This window comes from Coptis chinensis, chromosome 4, assembly GCF_015680905.1.
Source record: "Coptis chinensis isolate HL-2020 chromosome 4, ASM1568090v1, whole genome shotgun sequence".
NCBI lineage: Eukaryota > Viridiplantae > Streptophyta > Magnoliopsida > Ranunculales > Ranunculaceae > Coptis > Coptis chinensis.
The window spans coordinates 82,351,557-82,371,420 of NC_141459.1; the positions used below are offsets into that span (position 1 = coordinate 82,351,557).

Consider the following 19,864-nt stretch of genomic DNA (forward strand, 5'->3'; position numbering starts at 1 on the left):
AATCTGTACAAACGGTGGATACTGTCCATTGAATGAGAAGGGGCGTGCGCCCTCGAGTTGTGCTGAATTATAGGGAGTGTGCCCCCTTACTTCTATTACTCCCCCTCAAAATGGAGAGTGAATGCTAAGAACTCCCAACTTGTGAATTAATCTTAAGAAGTTGTCCTTGCCCAGAGGCTTAGTGAATGTGTCAGCAACTTGATGTGAGGATGGAACAAACTTAGGAGATAATAAACGGGCTTGTATCTTTTTGCGTAAGAAATGACAGTCCAATTCGATATGCTTTGTTTGTTTATGAAAAATTGGATTCTAAGAGATATGAAGAGCTGCTTGATTGTTGCAGAACATTGTCATCGAAGAGGAGTGAGATATACCTAAGTCATTCAGAAGATACTTCAACCGTTCAAGTTCACAGGCAAGGGTCGCCACGGATCTATATTCTGCTTCAGCGGAAAAGCGTGACATTGTGCTTTGTTTCTTTGTTTTCCACGATATAAGACTAGAACCAAGGAAAGTACAATAGCCACTAGTAGAACGACGAGTATAGGGCAGCCAGCTTAATTAGAGTCACAGAAGCCAGAGATGTGTAAAGAGCTAGCAGCTGGTAATAAAATCCCTTTGTTGATTGAACTTTTAAGATATCGGAGTATACGATGAGTAGCATCTAGATGGGGAGTCCGTGGGGACTGTATGAAACGGCTGAGATAATGAACATAATAGGTTATATCTGGTCGCGTAATCGTGAGATATAGTAAGCGCCCAATCAGGCGACAATAGACTGTAGGATCCTGAAGTAATGTTCCATCGTCTATATTGAGATTGATGTTTTGTTCTATAGGGAACTCCGAAATACGACTACCAGTGGTACCACAATCCGATAGAATGTCCAAGAGACATTTGCGTTGCGTAAGGAATAATCCCTCTTTAGAGCGAGCCACTTCGATACCCAATAAATATTTGAGACGTCCCAAGTCCTTGATATAGAACTTTGCTTCTAAAAATTGATTCAAGTTTTGAATGATAGATGGATTGTTACCGGTGATCAGTATGTCATCCACATAAACAAGAACAAATGTAGAATTAGAACCACGAATATTTGTGAATAATCAGACTTGGACTGAGTGAATCCTGCAGTGATAAGAGTGGTAGATAGTTTGACAAACCATTGCCGAGAAGCCTGCTTAAGTCCATATAAGGACTTATTGAGGCGACATACCCTGTGCTCCCCCTGTTTGGCGAAGCCAAGAGGTAAAGTCATGTAGACAGTTTCATCTAAATCACCTTGGAGGAAAGCATTGTGAATGTCCAATTGATGAAGGGACCAATTTCTGATAGCAGCAATGGAGAGAAGTAATCTGACATTGACTAGTTTTGCAACAGGAGCAAAAGTGTCATGGTAGTCACATCCTTCAATCTGATTGTAACCTTTAGCAACAAGACGAGCTTTGTAACGTTCAATGGAGCCATATGAATGATATTTAATCTTGAAAATCCATTTACAACCAATAGATTTATGATGAGAAGATAGTGAAACAAGAGTCCATGTGTTATTCTTTTCCAAGGCTGCAATTTCAGCAGCCATAGCAGCTCGCTATTCTGGGATTTTGACAGCTTAAGAAAAAAGTGTAGAAACTACTGAAGAAGACACTTTAGATAAAAAAAAATTTATGACAAGTAGAAAAATTAGTGTCAGAAACATATAAAGTCATAGGATATGGAGTGGAAGACAATGTTATCTTAGAGTCCGATTGGATGAGGTTGGACGAACGAGGGACTTTGGTTGTTTTAGTGAGAGTAGGACAATGATAATCCTTGATAAGAAGTGGTGGAGGATTTTGCACTCTAGTAGATTGAGGGGATGTAGGAGGATGAAGTGGTGGTGCCTGAGAAGGTTCCAAAGGTGCAGGTGGTGTCGGAGGAGGTGCTAATGTTGTGGGTGGTGGAGATGAATGTGGAAGAAGATTGGTTGGAGAGAAGGGGCGTGCGCCCTTGAGTTGTGCTGAATTATAGGGTGTGCGCCCCTTAGTGAGTTTCGTACCACTATTGCTTGGCCGAGAATTGTACTGCCCAGGTTTTGTAGAAGAGGTCTAGTTGGGCTTTTTAAAGTGAGTACTCAGGGCAGTAGCGTCTGGAGCAGAAGGAAGAGATCGTGCATGGATTTCTTGTTGTTTTTCTTCTTGTCGAATCAAAGAATAAATTTTTGACATACGAGAAAAGGGATCCATTAAGAGAATCTGACTGCAAATGGATTTAAAACGGCCATTGAGGCCTTGCATGAATTTCATGGAACGACCATCTTCAATCTCTTTGGCAGAAATGGATGCATGACCACAAGTGCAAGCAGGAATAGTAGACGGTGAACTTAATTAATCCCATAAAGATTTAAGTAGAGTGAAATACACGGATACCGGACGGTTGTTTTGTTTGAGTAGAGTGACTGAGTCCTTCAGTTGAAAGACCTTGGGTGCGTTAGTCTGTGAGAAAGGGTCACCGAGATCCTTTCAGATTTCGAATGCAGAGTCGGCATAGAGAATGTTTCCACGGATGTCTGGAGTAATATAATTGAGAATCCAGGAAGCAACGAGATCATCACATCGTGACCACTTTGCTTTCTCTTTGGGAGTAGAGGGTGGCGAGATAGAGCCATCGACAAAACCAAATTTATTCTCTGCTCGAATTGCTCTAGAGATAGATCGCAACCATGTAGGATAATTGTCACCCGATAACATAGGGGACACCAGAACAGTCGTGGGACTATCGGAATGGTGCACAAAGAAGGGATAAAAGGGATCATTGGATCCTGGAGAGGAGTTAGCATTGGTATTGGTGTTGATGAATTCGGCCATTAAGAGGCGGAAGTTGTGAGAGGTTATGGTTAGGGTGTTGGATCGTAGTTAGGCTGATACCATGATAGAATGAGAATAGAATGAAGAGAATATATTACTTTTTTTTTTTTTTTTTTTTTACAGAGAGTACACAATGGTATATATAGAGTTTACAAGTTCCTAAATCTATCAATCCATATATATTGTTACTATACATGTGAGTAGAGATTTAGAAACAAATTAGAAACAATCTGTACAAACAGTGGATACTGTCCATTGAATGAGAAGGGGCGTGCACTCTCTTCCTTCTATTAAAGATGAAGAATAAGAAGAAAGGGATAGGGGATTTGGTGGTTGGTTGGTTGGCTGGTGATCAAAAATTGGGGAAGGGAGAGTGAGAGGAAGATTAGAGAGGTTTTCTGTTAATTTCTGCCAAATTATAAGATTGGAGATGAGAGAAGAAGAGGAAGGAGAAAGGGTGGGGGTTGTGACAGGTCAAATGTTTGATGATGGACAACCATCTTTGTTATTTTCCCCCCTAATCCTAAGAGACCTCCAAACTTCGATTAATTATTTCATTGGTGTTCTTAACTATTGAAGTTTTCATCAACAATATACATCAATTTGGTATCATAGCTTACTTCCTTCTTGGTTGAATTGTCATGATGAATTCATGGAGAGCTTGTGGATTCGTGTCAACCCCTAGGCTGTGGTGGAGCTTTTTCAGCCCAAAGTCCCTCCTGGTAGGTGGAGCTTTCGCAGCCCAATGCAAATCATCGATTGTTCTTGAAAATTGCATGGAGAAGGAAGGTGTTACTGTTCCAAGGGGCAAATTGGGACATTTTTTATGTTTCTATGATGTAAACCCTACTTTTTTTATAAGTTATACTGACACGGGTCCGTGACACGGGGAATTTTCAAAAGTTGAAGTATATCATATAGAATATTTGTCTGACACGGATTATTTTCAAAATATGGCATCTCCATGTTACATAGCTATTTTTCTAAGTAAAGATGTATGAGAGTCTAAAAGAAGGCCGAATATAATTAAGGTCATATACGTTTTCTCACTTTTCGTTCTCTCCAGACTTTCTTCTGCAGTAGCAATAATATAGTTTTACTGAAGACATTAATAGATCCTTATGCGTTCTTCACAGTTTGCAAGGGAACCATGATGGTTTATATGCTGCTCATTGAAATCAAGAAAGTAGGGCTTGTGAAGCATCTTGTTGTATCCGTGTTTGTAGCACTAGCTACACCAACCAAAACAATCCCCTGCCTTGCGATGAAAGAAAACATCAGGTTTACGAACTTCCTAAACCTGATTTTTATGTAAGGGCAGAGAAGTGGCAACCACATGGAATGCCCCATAGAGACCACCTTACCCGTGATAACCCAAAACAGATTGCTCATGTTGGAACTTGGAAAGAAGCCTTATCAAGCTTTTACTGCATGACATTGCAAGGCACATCATGCTCAACCTCTTGCATCTGTAAAGCTTTTATCTGGAAAAGACCAAAATTCTGATAACACCCACAAAAGCATAACATGTGATTTGGAGCAAAAGGGAGATGAACATGCAAATTTGGAGGGAGTTCACATTCACAATGCTGGTTTAAAAACAACCTTGGAATCATGAAAGTGGACTTTTGTTAGGTGATATGGATCGAAACAACAAATGTGCATCTTTCTTATCTTCTCCGTATTTCCAGTTTCCCCCAACAAAATAGATGAGCCTGAAATTCAAATTTCATGGTCGGTTGTGCAATTTTGTGTTAACAATTGAACCACACTGCGTGACGCTTTTCGATCCCATCATCGTTAATTGTTTTGGTGTACCAAGCTCTGTTGGCTACTCCTTATGATGGGCAAGCAAGAAGACCTGGTAGAGATGGAGAATGGAGTACTTTGAACAAGCCTACAAGATCGGTTCACTGTTTGAATTGGAAGAAGAAACATAATTATCTATGGTAGGTCTCATTGATTAGGAGAGGAAAAAACATTTTTCTTTGTATATGACCGTGTCTGTCCTCCATCTTCCCCACTTTCTCGTTGCCCAAATCTAACAAAACAAACAGGTCTTAACAAAAGCTAACAAAGGTTGAACTAGGCCAAACTTGGTGGTCTTAGGAAGCCCAGATTTGGCCATTTTAGACTACCATAGTGATGGGATTATCAAAAGTAATACAAAGAGATGCATGTGACTCGAATATAGTGGGTTGAAATGGTATTTATTCCGTTTAAGTTTGATTTGGGAACATATTATTGGATCTAGATGGATGGTAGGATGCTTTAGATTAGTTCATTTATTCTATGTATGTTTAGTCATGCTGTTACGAATAGCTATCTTTATAATCTGGGATCGAGTCCATGTCAATTCAGTCCACCTTGCAGTTTGCGTTGAGTGTGGACATATTATTTCTGCAACACAGTCTGAATCTTATTTGATTGAGGTACTGCACCGCAACCATGAAGATGTTAGAATTTATAATAATAATAATAATAGTAGTAGTAGTGGTAGTAGCAGCAGCAGCAGCAGATCTTGTTACACTTTTCTTTGTCTTTTATTTCAGATATCTCAGTGGATGAGCGAGAAAATGTACATTCCTCTTTCAGTAGTTGACATTGCTAGTCAGGCTTGAACTGATTTCAAGGGTTTACGACATTGAAAAAGCAGAAAAGTATTTTAGTAACCTTTCAGAGAACGTAAAAAAGTTCCCAGTCTACCATAACCTTCTCGATTGCTATTCCAATACGAAATCCATTGAAAAAGCTGAGGCTTTAATGCAGCAGATGATGCAGTTGGGGTTTGCGACGTCACCAAGTCCCTACAATGCACTGTTAAGCTTCTACTCTAAGGTTGGACAGTGTAAAGGTGTGATATGGTTTTCCCTTATAAACAGTCACTGGGGGACTGGAATAGGTTATTGGATGAAATCGAGTTCGACTTGAGAGCGAACTGCCTACGTATCTTACTCTGGGTTGTATGGGGGAGAATAGAATCAGGTCTGGCGTAGTTCATAGGAGGGGTATTTATAGAGATTCAGAGTGTATCCTTGCTCACCACGTGTAAAGGATGTCCCAAATGAGGGGTGGAGATTAGGATCACATGTGAGAACTGCCCTCCTAGGTCTGCTGTAATGATGTGGAGTGGCAGTCTGTACAAGTAGCTTGCGGCCGTGATCAGTGGCTGACGGTCAAGATATGTGTAAGTACACCTTTAGTCATGATTGCTTCTAGATAGGGAATCCGTGTCACTTCCTCGTGTAGTTCGCGTGATACTGCGATCTGTCTGTAGCGTTCTACTAGCTCATGGATGGACACGGATCCACGTGTCGATGATGTCATTCCCACCATGTTAGGCGCGTGCTGGATAGAGAATATCACTCCCCTACACAGCCCCCTCTCAGTAGGTTGTGAGAACGACCTGCTGAGAGAGATCGGTAGCGCGCGTGGACTATGTGAGAGGTGTAAATCTCCAACGACCTGTGAGGAATGGCTCATGTTAACCATGTGAGCTAGTGGGTGCGAACGTTTGACGCGTGTCGCGACGTGATGAGATCCGAAAGGCGATTCTGCGAGAGAAGAAAATGTGGCGCCCCGTTTTTTCGGGATGTGAAAAGACATGACAGTTGGTTGGAAGTCGTGGGCAGCTAGGGCTAGGGTGTAATCATGATGCCTTGGAAACTGGAGGGGCGGTTGCTCAAAAATTTCACTTGCTCTGTTGAGACTTCATTTGGCTGCTTCGTCTGGTAGACAGAACTTCATTACCGCATCATCCTTCAGGTTAGTTCTCTGCCATTTTTGAACATCTTCTTCTTGTTTGGTGCTAAGCCTCTGTTCTAGAGTTGTTAGGATACCCTGTTAGATACTAGTAGCTAGACTTGTTAGGGTTAGAAGAGAAAATGTCGGACTCCGATGACACTCGATCTAATGAGGTTCGCGAAGTTTCTTTTGGCTGAGATGACAGCGGGTGATGAAAAGGATGAGTCTGTGTGTGAGATGGTTGAGAGTGATGATGAAGGCGAGGCGGCTGAAGGGGCTAGCAGTGAGGAAGATGTGGCTCGATCTGCGTCTGTAGCTGCTGAAGCTAGCACTTCAGTCGCGGTGAGGGTCGCCGCGTCTTCAAAGCGCCCGCCACCTAGAATTGGATAGATAGACATGCTTTGAGGGCGTTCCCATATCTGAGAAAGAAATATGGGATAACCATAAGCGATCTGGAGATCCATGAGCCTGATCAGAATGCTCGGGTTTTTAGTGATAGGTACACCCCACCAAATCATGGGGTGATCATCTATGAGGGACCGGTGGCTTATTGACGATACCGATACCGTTCTCCAAGCTGGTTTGCGAGTTCCTGAACCATTGTGGCAAGGCGCCTGTTCAGTTTGTGGGTAACACGTGGCGATTATTCAAGGTTTTTGATCTCTTGAACGCCAGTGGTGAGTACCGAATTGAGGTCGTTGATGTTATCGAGCACTACCTTGTAAAGTGATCTAGGTCGCTGAACTTTAGCCTGCAAACTCGAGCTCTGTTGTCCGGGCGCTACGGATGGTAAAGAGTAACGAAGTCGTGGGACAAACGACCGCTGCTCCTTGTAGGACGCTACTGTGCTAGCGGGTTCAGTGTGAACCATAAAATATGCAACTTTACTGGTGGGTAGCAGCGCGTTGTCTGATTAGGTCAACTTGGTTTTGTTGAACTTTTACTGAAACTGTTGTCTTATTGCCTATGCATATATCCGCCTGAAAAAGGAGTCAAGTCGACAGGTGATCGAGAAGTTCGCTAGCCTGTCGCGAGCTGAAAAACAGGCCAAGCTACCGGAAGTTGCGCATTTCTTTGAAGAGCGCGGAGGACCTGCAATTAGGGAAAAAAGAGTAGAGCAGAAGTCCCGAGCGCGGGGTAACTTGAGTGGGAATACGTCGAAGAAAGCTGTGATGGAGAAGCGTAAGAGTGATCTGGTGACGCGGGAAGACAGGCAACGAGGCCGTACTGGGGTGAAGCGACCCGTTGGAAGTGCTGGGGCCTCTGGGTCTGGAGCGGGGAAGGGTCGAGAGGACGCTCCTTTTGATGTGGACGACGTTCTCTTCGACATTCCAGAGTATTGACCTGCGAAGGCTGCGAGGGTGGCTGAGACCGCACTGGGTGGTGAAGTGCGAACTGGGGGAGGGGCGGCTCGCAGCTCGAGGGTGAGGCCGATGCCCGACTTCAGCATCCTAGGTGAGGACGCCCCGGAGGTCGCTCGACCCAAGGTTGTTGGAGATCCCTCTGGCAAGATGAAGGGAAAGGTTGGTGCAAGAGAGACTGGTAAGGGGCACTCCAGTGCTGGAAAAGACGAGCTGGAGCGCAACCTGATGTACATCGATGATGTAACTGGGAAGAAGCGCTATGTGAAGAGGTCGGACTGCAGCTACAAGTCTGCACCCATAGCTGCTTGCTTGTTGGAGGGGATGACCCTGGACGGTGATAGGAAGGACCTGGATTCGAAGGAGCTGGAGTCGAACCTGAGGGGGATGGACAAAGCGATGTGCCTGGTGAGTAACCCTTTTGTGCTACTTGACTGTGTCATCGCGTTACATGCTGTTTGTTTGGTAATAATGTGATATGTTGTGGTGACTGCCGCGGTGATCGGGTACCGGGTTTTGAAGACGGCTCTTGCGGACGGCTGAACCGAGAAGGCGGACGTTGAGTCACTAAAGACGAAATTTGTCGAATCTGCGAAGGTGCAAGAGGGGCGAAGAAGGCCGAATCGATCTTGGCCGAGGCCTCGGCTCAGCCCCCGACTCGAGAAGACCTCTGCTGTGAACGAGTCGATCGATTTGAAGCATGAGGTGGAGGCGTTGAGGGGCCAACTAGCCACGGCGAACACTTATGCTGAATAATGAAAGACTTCCACTCTGCAAGCAAAAGAGGCCTATCTCGCCATCCGTGCTGAGGTGGAAGAGCTGGAAAGGAAGATGGACAACCTGCAGGAGGAGCGGGAATGCCGGACTTCGGGCGAGCTCGAAGGCGAACTGCCTGAAGATGCCGCCCCTGTTCCTGCAGTCGTGTCACCTTCCCTCGCTGGTCTGATGAGTGAGTAGCTTTAGGGGTCCAGCGATCTCCATGTGGTTGGTGCTGAGGCAGTTGTGGCGTCTTCCGGTGATCCAAGCTCCGTCTCTGTTTTGAATGTCACTCTTGGAGAAGATTTAGGCGAAAATGTTTAGAACATTTGTTTATTACATGCGGTTGTAATGGGCCTCTGGCCGTAAACAATAGAGCTGGTTTCCTAGGTTGACCTGGGCAGCTCGCTTTTCTTCCTTGTTATTGATTATGATACTGGATGTTTAATTGTCTTTGGATTTCACGAGTATTCTCGGCAACGGTTAATCACCAATGAACTGGGCGTCCTTCTTGTCGTTAGGTCGCTCCTTGTATGAATGTGAATCTTGTTGCTTTTTCCCTTTATACCTGGCCTTGTGTATGAGAGGAATGTTTATATTTGTAAGCGTGTGCATGCTGTTATGAACTAAATGGTGCAGGTCGTTCATCTCGGTGAGGGCCCGGGCGTTTCGTACTGGCGCGGCCTCGAGTTATAGTCGCGTCGGCACGGTCGGGATAATGGCGGTCGGGGGTATGAAATGATGGCTGCCAGGTTGGCTGGCGTTTGGTGTCTCGATGCCATAATGGTGTGCCTTGGGAAGAGACGTTTCGTGGGTATAAATACGACCGGTCTTGGTAGAGCAACGACATTTGCTCTTCTTGTTCTTCCCTCTTCCGGTGCTCTCCTTCCTACTTGCTCTTGCTTCTCTCGCTTTCCCTTTTTACTCGAGTGCGTTTTCTTTCTTTCGTTTAGATTGTGAACGTAAAAGTTATTGGCCGCTCTGACCATCTTTGTTTTGTATTCTGTGTGCAGCTTTCATTATGGCTCGGTGTTTGCCCTACGTCAGAGGAGAAGGGAGTGTAAGAGCGAGTTCCCCTCTACTGATGGAGGAGATGGAGTTCCATCCTCATGTGCATGGGGACCGTGGTAAGAGGAAAGCTGTTGTGTCTGGTGGCAAGAAGAGCAAACGATCAAAGGATCGTTAAACCGACGGGCGGAATTGTGTTCCAGATCGCCGCGCGTGGCGGAATGCTCCCATCGGGTCAACGATGGAAGCGGCGACACAGGGCAAGGTCGTCACGTCGCTAGTGAGAGTTCGCTCCCTCGTGTTGGGGACGTGGGGAGCGAATTCTACTACGTGGGGAGAACGGGGAAGAAGCGTGCTGTAAAATGTTCTGATTGCAGCTTTCACTCGGCGCCCATAGCGACTAGCCTGCTGAAGGGGATCGTGTTAGATGGGGACCGAGCTGAAGTCGAGGATGAGGACATGGACACGCTGCTGGGGACCATGGACATGGCTAGTTGTTTGGTGAGTATTTCTCTGTCAGCTTTGTCATTTTGTTTCTTAAGTGATTTTGATTATGACTTTGTCCTTGTAGTTTTTGGCTGGGTATGATAAACTCAAGAACGTTGTGCAACGTGCTGATACTGATGTCAACTCCCGGGTTAAGATGGGATGCTTGCGAGCTGCCTGGGGGGCTGACAAGAGGAAACTTGACGCGATGACGGCGAAGCACCGTCTTCTTGTTGATGAAACGCTAAGGGGGTCATTTGCGATGGTGAGCTGCAAATGGAGGTAGCGAAGTCACCGAAGTACGCTAAAGCGATGTCGGTAGGTTGCTCATAAAGCTCAAAAGCACATATACCACGGCACCTGGCGAGTATGCCAAAGGCGGGCGAGAAGTATTGTCAGCTGACAAAGGCATATGGGGCTCAAGGGACGGGTATGCGCGTTGTTCTGTGGGCTGCGAGGCATGTTCCTTCGACCAGCACTGCTCCTCAGGACAAACATGTGTTTGTAATGATCATGCTTGTTCTTTGCCCCTACGAGGGTTAAACATTAGAGCTGCGTTTTCAGGCTTGCCTGAGCAGTTCGCCCCTTTTTTTTTGTTGTTCATCGATCCGATCTGGATTTCCTGGGTAAACCCAGCAGATCGGTGGGTTTGAACTGATTACCTGCAACTGGTCATAATGCTACGTGGTAACTTTATGCTTAATGTTTAACTTTTGCTTGACTGTTTGTAGCTAATACTCTTTTACTCTGTTCATTTGGTTTGTTTCGGAGATGTACTCTCGTAAAGCGTTATGCTTGTGTAGTATTGCTCGGGAGAGCGATCTAGGAGATGTAGGTGTCCGATTAGTGTAGACTTAGGGGGCTCGTGGCCCTGTGATTTCCCGAGGGCGTGTTGTTCGCTTAGAGCGTTCTTACGTAGTTGATTCTAGGAGTATAGGTTCTCAACGAGTGAGACTTCGGAGGCGATGAGCCCATGCGGCTCTTGAAAGCGTTACGCTTTCGAGGGCGTGTGTAGCCCCTGAGGGCGGGCTGCTCCTGAGAGCGTTCTCGCTGAGTTGATCCTAGAAGTGTAGGTCCTCAACTTAGCGAGATTCGGAAAGGCGATGAGCTTGTAAGCTCCTGAGAGTGTTCTATTCGCTTGAGAGCGTGTGTAGCCCCTGAGGGTGTGCTGCTCCTGAGAGCGTTCTCGCTGAGTTGATCCTAGGAGTATAGGTCCTCAACTTAGCGAGATTCAGAGAGGCGATGAGCCCCAGTAGGCTCCCCGAGGCGTTACGCTTTCCGCGAGGCGTGTGTAGCCCCCGAGGGCGTCTTTGCTCCCGGAGCGTTCTCGCCGAGTTGATCCTAGGAGTATAGGTCCTCAACTTAGCGAGATTGAGGAGATGATGAGCCCCAGGGCTCCCGAGAGCGTTCTCGCTTCCGCTTGAGAGCGTGTGTAGCCCTTGAGGCGTCTTTGCTCTGAGGCGTTCTCTCGCGAAGTTGATCCTAGGAGTATAGGTCCTCAACTTAGCGAGATTGGAGGCGATGAGCCCAGTAGGCTCCCTCGAGGCGTTACGCTTTCGCTTGAGAGCGTGTGTAGCCCCTGAGGGCGTGCTACTCCTGAGAGCGTTCTCGCTGAGTTGATCCTAGGAGTATAGGTCCTCAACTTAGCGAGATTCGGAGAGGCGATGAGCCTGTAGGCTCCTGAGAGCATTCTGCTCGCTTGAGAGCGTGTGTAGATGGTGCTTGTGGTACGAGTGGCGTGGCTTGGAGATGCGAGTAAAAACCTCAGTTTATGATAACAATCTTGAGTATCTTACACTTGAGCTTGTAGTAAATGGAAATATGAATTACAATACATAATGCAACTCTTGGTAGAACTGCTTTTTAGCAAATGTCATGTGTTCCAAGGTCGTGGCAATAACTTCCCTTCCTGGGTTTTAATCCAATACGCTCCATTTCCAACTATGCGTTCCACTATGTAAGGGCCTTCCCACGTTGGCGCTAGCTTAGAGTCATCTTGAGTTTTTTTCAAAACTAGATCGCCAGGTTGAAAAGATCGAGGATGTACTCGTTTGTTATATGATCGCCTTAGGATTTGTTGGTAGGATGCTACTCGGATAGCTGCTAGATCGCGCCGTTCTTCGAGGAGGTCGACCTCTCGAGCTAATACTGAGTCATTATGACCTGACTCGACAAGCTCAGATCGGGTTGTTGTGATTGTCAGCTCAGTGGGGATGACGACTTCTGTGCCATAGCATAAGGAAAATGGTGATTAAGCGGTCTTTGGAGCGAAGCCGTGCGGTGAGCCCATAGTATGTTCTCGAGCTGATTTGGCCATTGGCTCTTGTTCTTTTCAATCTTTTTCTTCAAATTCTCTAGAATGGCTTTGTTGCTGGCCTCTACCTGTCCATTGCTTTGAGCGTACTGGGGAGTGGAGAATGCATGAAAACGATCTTCCACTTGGCGGAAATCTCGATCGTTTTGCCTTTGAACGGGAACCGTTGTCCATCACTAGTGTGTGTGGTAAGCGAATCTGGTGATGATATGAGTCCAAATGAAATTCGACATGTGACTCTTTGGCGTGTGCCAACGGAACTGCTTCCGACCCACTTAGTGAAGTAATCGTGGCGGCTAAGACAAAACGGAAGTCGGTACTTTTTTCGAGGGGATGAATGGTCCCATAATGTCCATGCCCCACATGTGGAGCGGCGAGGGCTCGCGATGTTGATCGGTTCGCGGGCTGGCAGTATGATGTTGTGACCAAATGTTTGACATTTGACACACTTGAGGACATCACGATTTGGCATCAATCGTATCACGGGGCGAAGTATCCTTGGAAGATCGCTTTGTGGGCCATGAGCGACCTCGGCATGATTGCCACACTCTCCTTCATGGATCTCGGTGAAAATTAACCGACCTTGCTGCGGGTGATGCACCTCGGATGAGGTCCCCTCATGGACTTGCGGAATAACCTGTCATTTACCAAACAATAGCTACGTGCCTGGTGTGGAACCTTTCTGGCTTTGGTACGCTCATCTGGGAGTGTGCCGTGCTGGATGTATTGTATAATAGGCTGCATCCATGTTTGACTCATCCGATCTTGAGAGAGTGGAGCCGCAGTCGTGATTGCCAAGACATGGTCCGCTTGGTAAGCTGGTCGATCGACCACTTCAAAGGTCAGTTGTCTAGGGGCACAATTTAGTGTCTGAGTGGCTAGGTATGCTAAGCTATCTGCGTGACGGTTCTCATCACGCAAAAATGGTGTACCGTAGCTCTGCTAAAAGAAGGAAGCAAATCATTAACAACTTGAAGGTACTTGGAAAGGTTACCTTCGCTGGTAGTGTACTCTTTTGCGATCTGGCGATTGACCAGTTGCGAGTCACTAAAGATTTGGATCTCCCTTACACCGAGCTGGATTGCCACACATTCCCATTATTAGTGCCGTTACTCTGCCGTTATTGGAAGTTCGCGAAGTCTATCGCGGTACTTTCTCTATCATAGCTCCCTCGGGGATACTAAAATGATTCCGATGCCACTGCCTCCGGGGTTGCTGGAACCATCGACGTAGAGGGACCAAACTGTTTTTATGTTCACTTTTGTGGGTGCGACCTCTATTTCTGACTCCCAATTGGGGTCGTCGACTGGAAAATCTGCGGACGACCGACGACGACGACCGACGTCTTTGACATCGCGGGGACGAAGTCTATGTGGTGCTCGCCCAATTCTTCGGCCCATATTGCCATCCTAGTGGTCTTATTTTCCTTGTGAAGGATCCTCTTCAACGGGAGATCTCTAAGTACTTTGATTGGATGGGCTTGGAAGTAAGGTCTGAATTTTCTTGCCGAGTATAACAAAGCAAGGACTGCTCTCTCTACGTAGGAGTAATTCATCTCTACTGGAGTAAGTGTCTTACTTGTTAAGTAGATCGGCTTTTCTGAATTGTGTATCTCTTTGAATAGGACCGAATTGATGGCGAAGTCCGATACTGCCAGATAAAGCCCCAGAGTTTCTCTGTTTGTCGGCTTAGCTAAGACGGGGGGTGTTGTGAGGTATTCCTTAAGAGTGGAGAATGCTTGGTGGCATTGATCGTTCCATGAAAACTGCTCGCCTTTTTTTAATATCTGTAAGAATGGTCGGCATTTATCTGATGCTCTCGATATGAATCGGTTGAGTGCAGCGACCATGCCTAACAACTTTTGTATCTGTTTCTTTGTTTGTGGGTCGGGCATGTCTAAGAACGCCCGAATTTGGTCCGGATTAAACCCGATACCTCGTTTGCGAGACCTGATAACCGAAATTTTCGGAGGGCGGCTCCAAAAGGCACTTCTCGGGTTCAGCTTCATGCCGGTTCGTCGTAGTCTGGAGAACGCTTGCTCGAGGTGAGTAAGGTGGTCGCCTGCTTTCTTGCTTTTGACAACCATATCATCGATGTAGACCTCCATGGTATCTCCTAACATGTCCTGGAAGATGTCAGTTACTAGTCGTTGATATGTCGCCCCTGCATTCTTCAGTCCGAACGGGAGAACATTGTAACAATAAATTCCTTGCAAAGTGATGAATGAGGTCTTCTCCTGATCTTCTTCAGCGAGTGGTATTTGGTTGTACCCACTATATGCATCCATGAATGATAGCAGCTCGTGCCCACAAGTCTGGTCGACAAGTTGGTCGATTCTGGGTAGTGGGAAGCTATCCTTTGGAGTTTCTTGGTTGACGTTGGTGAAGTCGACACACAGGCGGACTGTACCATTCTTTTCTGGAACGACCACTATGTTTGCTATCCAATCTTTGTAATCGACCTTCCGGATGAAACCTACTTGTTTGAGTTTATCGACCTCATCGTTGACTGCTTTTTGAAAACGTAATGACAATCTTCTAGGTCGTTGTCGAACTGGTTTGGCGCCCGGGTTGACGTTTAACCGGTGACATGCAACGCTAGGGTCTATACCGAACGCGTCGATATCGACCAAGTGAACACATCTTTATTCATGGACAGAAAATTTACAAGATGAGCCTTAAGTGTGGGGTCGAGGTTAGCCCCGACATAGACGAGTTTAGGGTCGTCTTCGGTTCCCAGATTCACTTGCTGCTTTTCTTGAGTCGGTGCTTGGTTCTGTGCGTTTTGAGTGCTCTCTGGAGGATTGCACTTTGCGATCTTTGTCTTTGATGATGGGGTTTGGAGTAGCCGTAGTAGCTGGAGCCGTCTTACGTGGTTCACGACAACAACAGTCGAAGGTGATTACTTGCGCCGTGACAACGGCCGGGTGGTTTGCTTTAACTCCATTTGGTTGTATGAGAGCTGGTGGGGCGATCTCGAGGTTTTGTTTGCACGTGACGTTCTCCAGTGGGGGGACCTCAAGGATTTGTAATGCTGGTACGACAGCTGCCTTGGTGGAGGTTGGGATCCGGGCTGGTGAGAGGAAGTTCTTGTTGGAGCCCCCAGCGTTCTGTTTTGGTGTGCTGGCTCTCATCTCGGCCACCAAGTCTTTGGCCATTCTATAGCTGGTGGACTCGTTGTTGACGGTGATGGTAGATTCGGCGATCTTGTTTGCTGCGATGATCTGGTTACAACGATAGGCCTCGAGCTGGTTGTTTCGAAGCTCCATCATTCCCCTTGGGCCCGGAAAACGGATCACTTGGTGCAAAGTGGGCTGATCGCACTGCATTTGATGGATCCACCGTCGTCGTCAAAATGGCGTTGTAAAACGACTTGGTATCGAGGATCTTTGAAAGCGGCGTGTTGAAGGCGACCTTGTCTTCGGGAGCCCATCGAGATCGGGAGTATGATGTCTCCTATTGGGTCGGCCCTGGAGCCATTGAATCCGAAGAGGGGTGCGATTGGGTCTATGAAGACCGACTTTGGTAGGTTCATCTCTTGGATCGTATGGTAGAACAAAATATCGCAGGAGCTGCCAGGATCGATCAAAACTCGCTTGACGGTCCAGTCGCTGATTTTGACGTGGACCATGAGTGCGTCGTTGTGCGGGAGGCAAACCTTGTTGAGGTCGGCCTCTGAGAAGGTGATGTCTCCTGTCCTACGTCCTAAACTGCGTGGCGCGGGTGCGACTTGTGAAGAAAAGTTGTAAACTTCATGAAGGGTGCCAACGCGCCTTCTCTTTTCTCGCGAACTTGAGACGGAATCATCCTGAAGTGTGATCATGTGGATGGTTCTGTCATGCTCGCGACCTCTTGATGGCTGACGGCGATCTTGAGGGGAGCGTTCTCTGGAACGTCCTCTGCTGTGAGGACGACTTTGGGACCGCGGATCGCTCCGTCGGGGTGGGGATCTGCTTCGTATTCTGCGGGCCATGAGCTTGTGACGCAGGTCGCCGTCGGGTATATTGGTGTATTGCTTGATGTGTCCGGCTTCAACCAGGTCCTGCAAATAATGCTTGAGCCCCCAGCACACGTCGGTCTCATGGCATCTAGCACGGTGAAACGCGCAGTAGGGCTGGTCGGGGCGATCTGCTGGCTGCCTTATCTCCGGTCGGTAGAAGGCAGCTCGCTTGATCTTCTCTAGTATGTAGCTAGGAGATCTGGTGAGCACGGCGAATTCTCGGTTATTGCTTGGTTTGGGTTTGGAGGATTGCCCTTGTTGTCGGGGTCGCTTTTTAGAGGATGATGTTACCTCGTAAACTTCTCCTTATTCTGTTTCTTCTTCTTATTGGTTCTGATCTTTCAAGCCTTCTTGCAGCTTGATGTATTTATCAACTCGAGCGTACAGCTCGGCCAGCGTTTCTGGCTGGTCTTTCAGGAGCGATCTGGTTAGTGCGGTATTGCGGGTTCGGCAGGCGGTTGTGAAAGCCACTGCGGCAAATGACTCTTTAAGGCCGCTTTCCATGTCCAAGAGTTCTGTTTTGAACCGGCTTAGGAAGGAGCTATAGGTTTCCTCCTTACCAAGAGCGAGCTGGAAGAGTGAATTGAGATCACCCTTCTTACATCTGTTGTGGGCGTATTGAAGCTTGCGAATCAGTCGGTGAGTCGTTCGAAGCTTTTTATTGAGTCTACCTCGAGGGAGAAGAACCAGTCGAGTGGGCCGTCTTTTAGATTCGCCGGAAATAGTCTGCAATGGAGATGGTCGAACTCTGGTGCACTGTAGAGTGCAAAACTTTGAACATATCGGACTATATGCTGGCCTGGGCATGTGCGGCCGTCGTACATCGGGAACCGTGGTTGGACAAAGTCTGGAGGAGAGACTTTGTGAAGTATTTCAGCAGCAAATGGAGATGCGCGGTAGGTTTTCAGCATCTTTTGCACTATCTGGGTGGAATCTTTCTTTACCGCGTTTTTGTCGAGCCTTTGGTTCAGCTCGGTGATCTGTTGACTGACGTTGATGACGTCATCCTCTGCGGTGACTCCTAGTGGGTTCTGTGTATCTACCTGTGCACGGAGTGTGATGTTTTCTTGCCTGCTGAGCTCAGCTATTTGCTCGTTCACTGTCCCTAGTTGGCCTGCTATAAGGTGGAGTTGAGCTTCGAGGCTTGCCATGCTTCGTGGGCTTGAGAGTTTTGGCTACAGATTTGTTTGGAAATGGTCTGGTTTCTCAAGTAATCGAGACCACAGACGGCACCAATGTAAAGGTGTGATATGGTTTTCCCTTACAAACAGTCACTGGGGGACTGGAATAGGTTATTTGATGAGACCGAGTTCGACTTGAGAGCGAACTGCCTACGTATCTTACTCTAGGTTGTATGGGGGAGAGTAGAATCAGGTCTGGCGTAGTTCATAGGAGGGGTATTTATAGAGATTCAGAGTGTATCCTTGCTCACCACGTGTAAAGGATGTCCCAAATGAGGGGTGGAGATTAGGATCACATGTGAGAACTGCCCTCCTAGGCCTGCTGTAATGATGTGGAGTGGCAGTCTGTACAAGTAGCTTGCGGCCGTGATCAGTGGCTGACGGTCAAGATATGTGTAAGTACACCTTTAGTCATGATTGCTTCGGATAGGAATCCGTGTCACTTCCTCGTGTAGTTCGCGGATACCGTGATCTGCGATGCAGCATAGCGTTCTACTAGCTCATGGATGCGACCTGGATCCACAGGTCGATGTGTCATTCCCACCATGTTAGGCGCGTGCTGGATAGAGAATATCACTCCCCTACAGACAGTATGAGAAACTAGACACCCTATTGGAAGAAATGAAACGGAAGGGTGTGCACGCCAACAAGTTCACACTTGGCATACGGATGTCTGCTTATGTAGCCAATTCCAACATTGAGGGGCTGGAGAAAGCTTTTCAGAGTATGGAAGTTGATCCCAATATCGTTATAGACTGGAATTGTTATGTCATTGCTGCCAATGGCTACATCAAAGTTGGACTTATTGGCAAGGCTTTAGAAATTCTGAAGAAATCAGAGAAATTGATCACAATGAAACAACGGAGAGTAGCATATGTTTCTCTTCTTACGGGGTATGTAGGTGCTAGGAGCAAAGAGGATTTGTACAGAATTTGGAAACTCTACAAGTCATCATGGAAACCTAGTAACGTAGCTTTTCTTCAAATGATAGGCTCGCTTCTGAAGTAGGATGACATTGCTGGTGCAGAAAAGTTTCTAGAGGAATGGGAATCTGGAAACACTTTCTATGATATCCGGGTTCCCAACTTGCTCATTGTTGCTTATTGCAAATATGGACTTGTAGAGAAGGCTGAAAAGCTTATAAACATGACGGTTGAGAAAGGGAAGAAGCCTTTCGCAAATTCATGGGATTATTTGGCAACTTGTTATGTTGAGGCTAATCAGTTTCCCAAGGCATTGAAGGCTATGGAATCAGCATTCCTGGCAAGACGGCCAAGGTGGACGCCAAATCGTGATACTTTGACTGCTTGTTTGGAATACTTGAAACAGCAGGGAGATGCTGAGAAAACAGAGGAGTTTGTGAGTACTTGGGGATCCCAGTCATATGTCAACTGATGATATTGACAGGCTGCTGGATTATCTATGTATTTATAATAGGGAAAAGGAAGGCAGCGTGGCAAAACAGATAGACAATTGTGAACATTCTGATGATAGCGAAGAAACAGATGAAATTGCAAATAAAGCCACATAAGGCTCAGCATTGGTTGATCAAAGATGTGTCATTTTCTCTTTTACTATTTGTAGGGGAGTGATATTCTCTATCCAGCACGCGCTTAACATGGTGGAAATAACACATCGACCTATGGAGACAATTCGATCCATGAGCCGATGAACGCTTACAGCCAGATCGCAATATCAGGCGAACTACGCTAGGAAGTGACACAGATCCCCTATCCATAAGCAATCATGACTAAAGAGTACTTGTACATATCTTGACCGTCAGCCAATGATCATGGCCGCAAGCTACTTGTACAGACTGCCACTCCACATCATTACAGCAGACCTATGAGAACAGTTCTCACATGCCATCCTAATCTCCACCTCACGTTTAGGACACCCTTTACACGTGGAGGCAAGGATACACGCTCAATCTCTATAAATACCTCTCCTATGAACTACGCAAGACCTGATTCTACTCTCCCCCTTGGAACCCAGAGTAAGATACGTAGGCAGTTCGCTCTCAAGTCGAACTTGGTCTCATCCAATTATCTATTTCCAGTCCCCTAAAGACTGTTTGTAAGGGAAAACCATATCACACCTTTACATTGGCGCCGTCTGTGGTCTCGATCACTTGAGTAACCAAACCATTTCCAAACAAACTTATAACCA

The 19,864-nt window shown here is 46.6% G+C and overlaps 1 pseudogene; it reads left to right on the plus strand.

Annotated features, from left to right (window-relative positions):
• The first annotated feature begins 18,364 nt into the window (after positions 1 to 18,364).
• LOC147505133 (pentatricopeptide repeat-containing protein At2g20710, mitochondrial pseudogene) lies at positions 18,365 to 19,090 on the plus strand (annotated as a pseudogene).
• Positions 19,091 to 19,864: the final 774 nt, after the last annotated feature.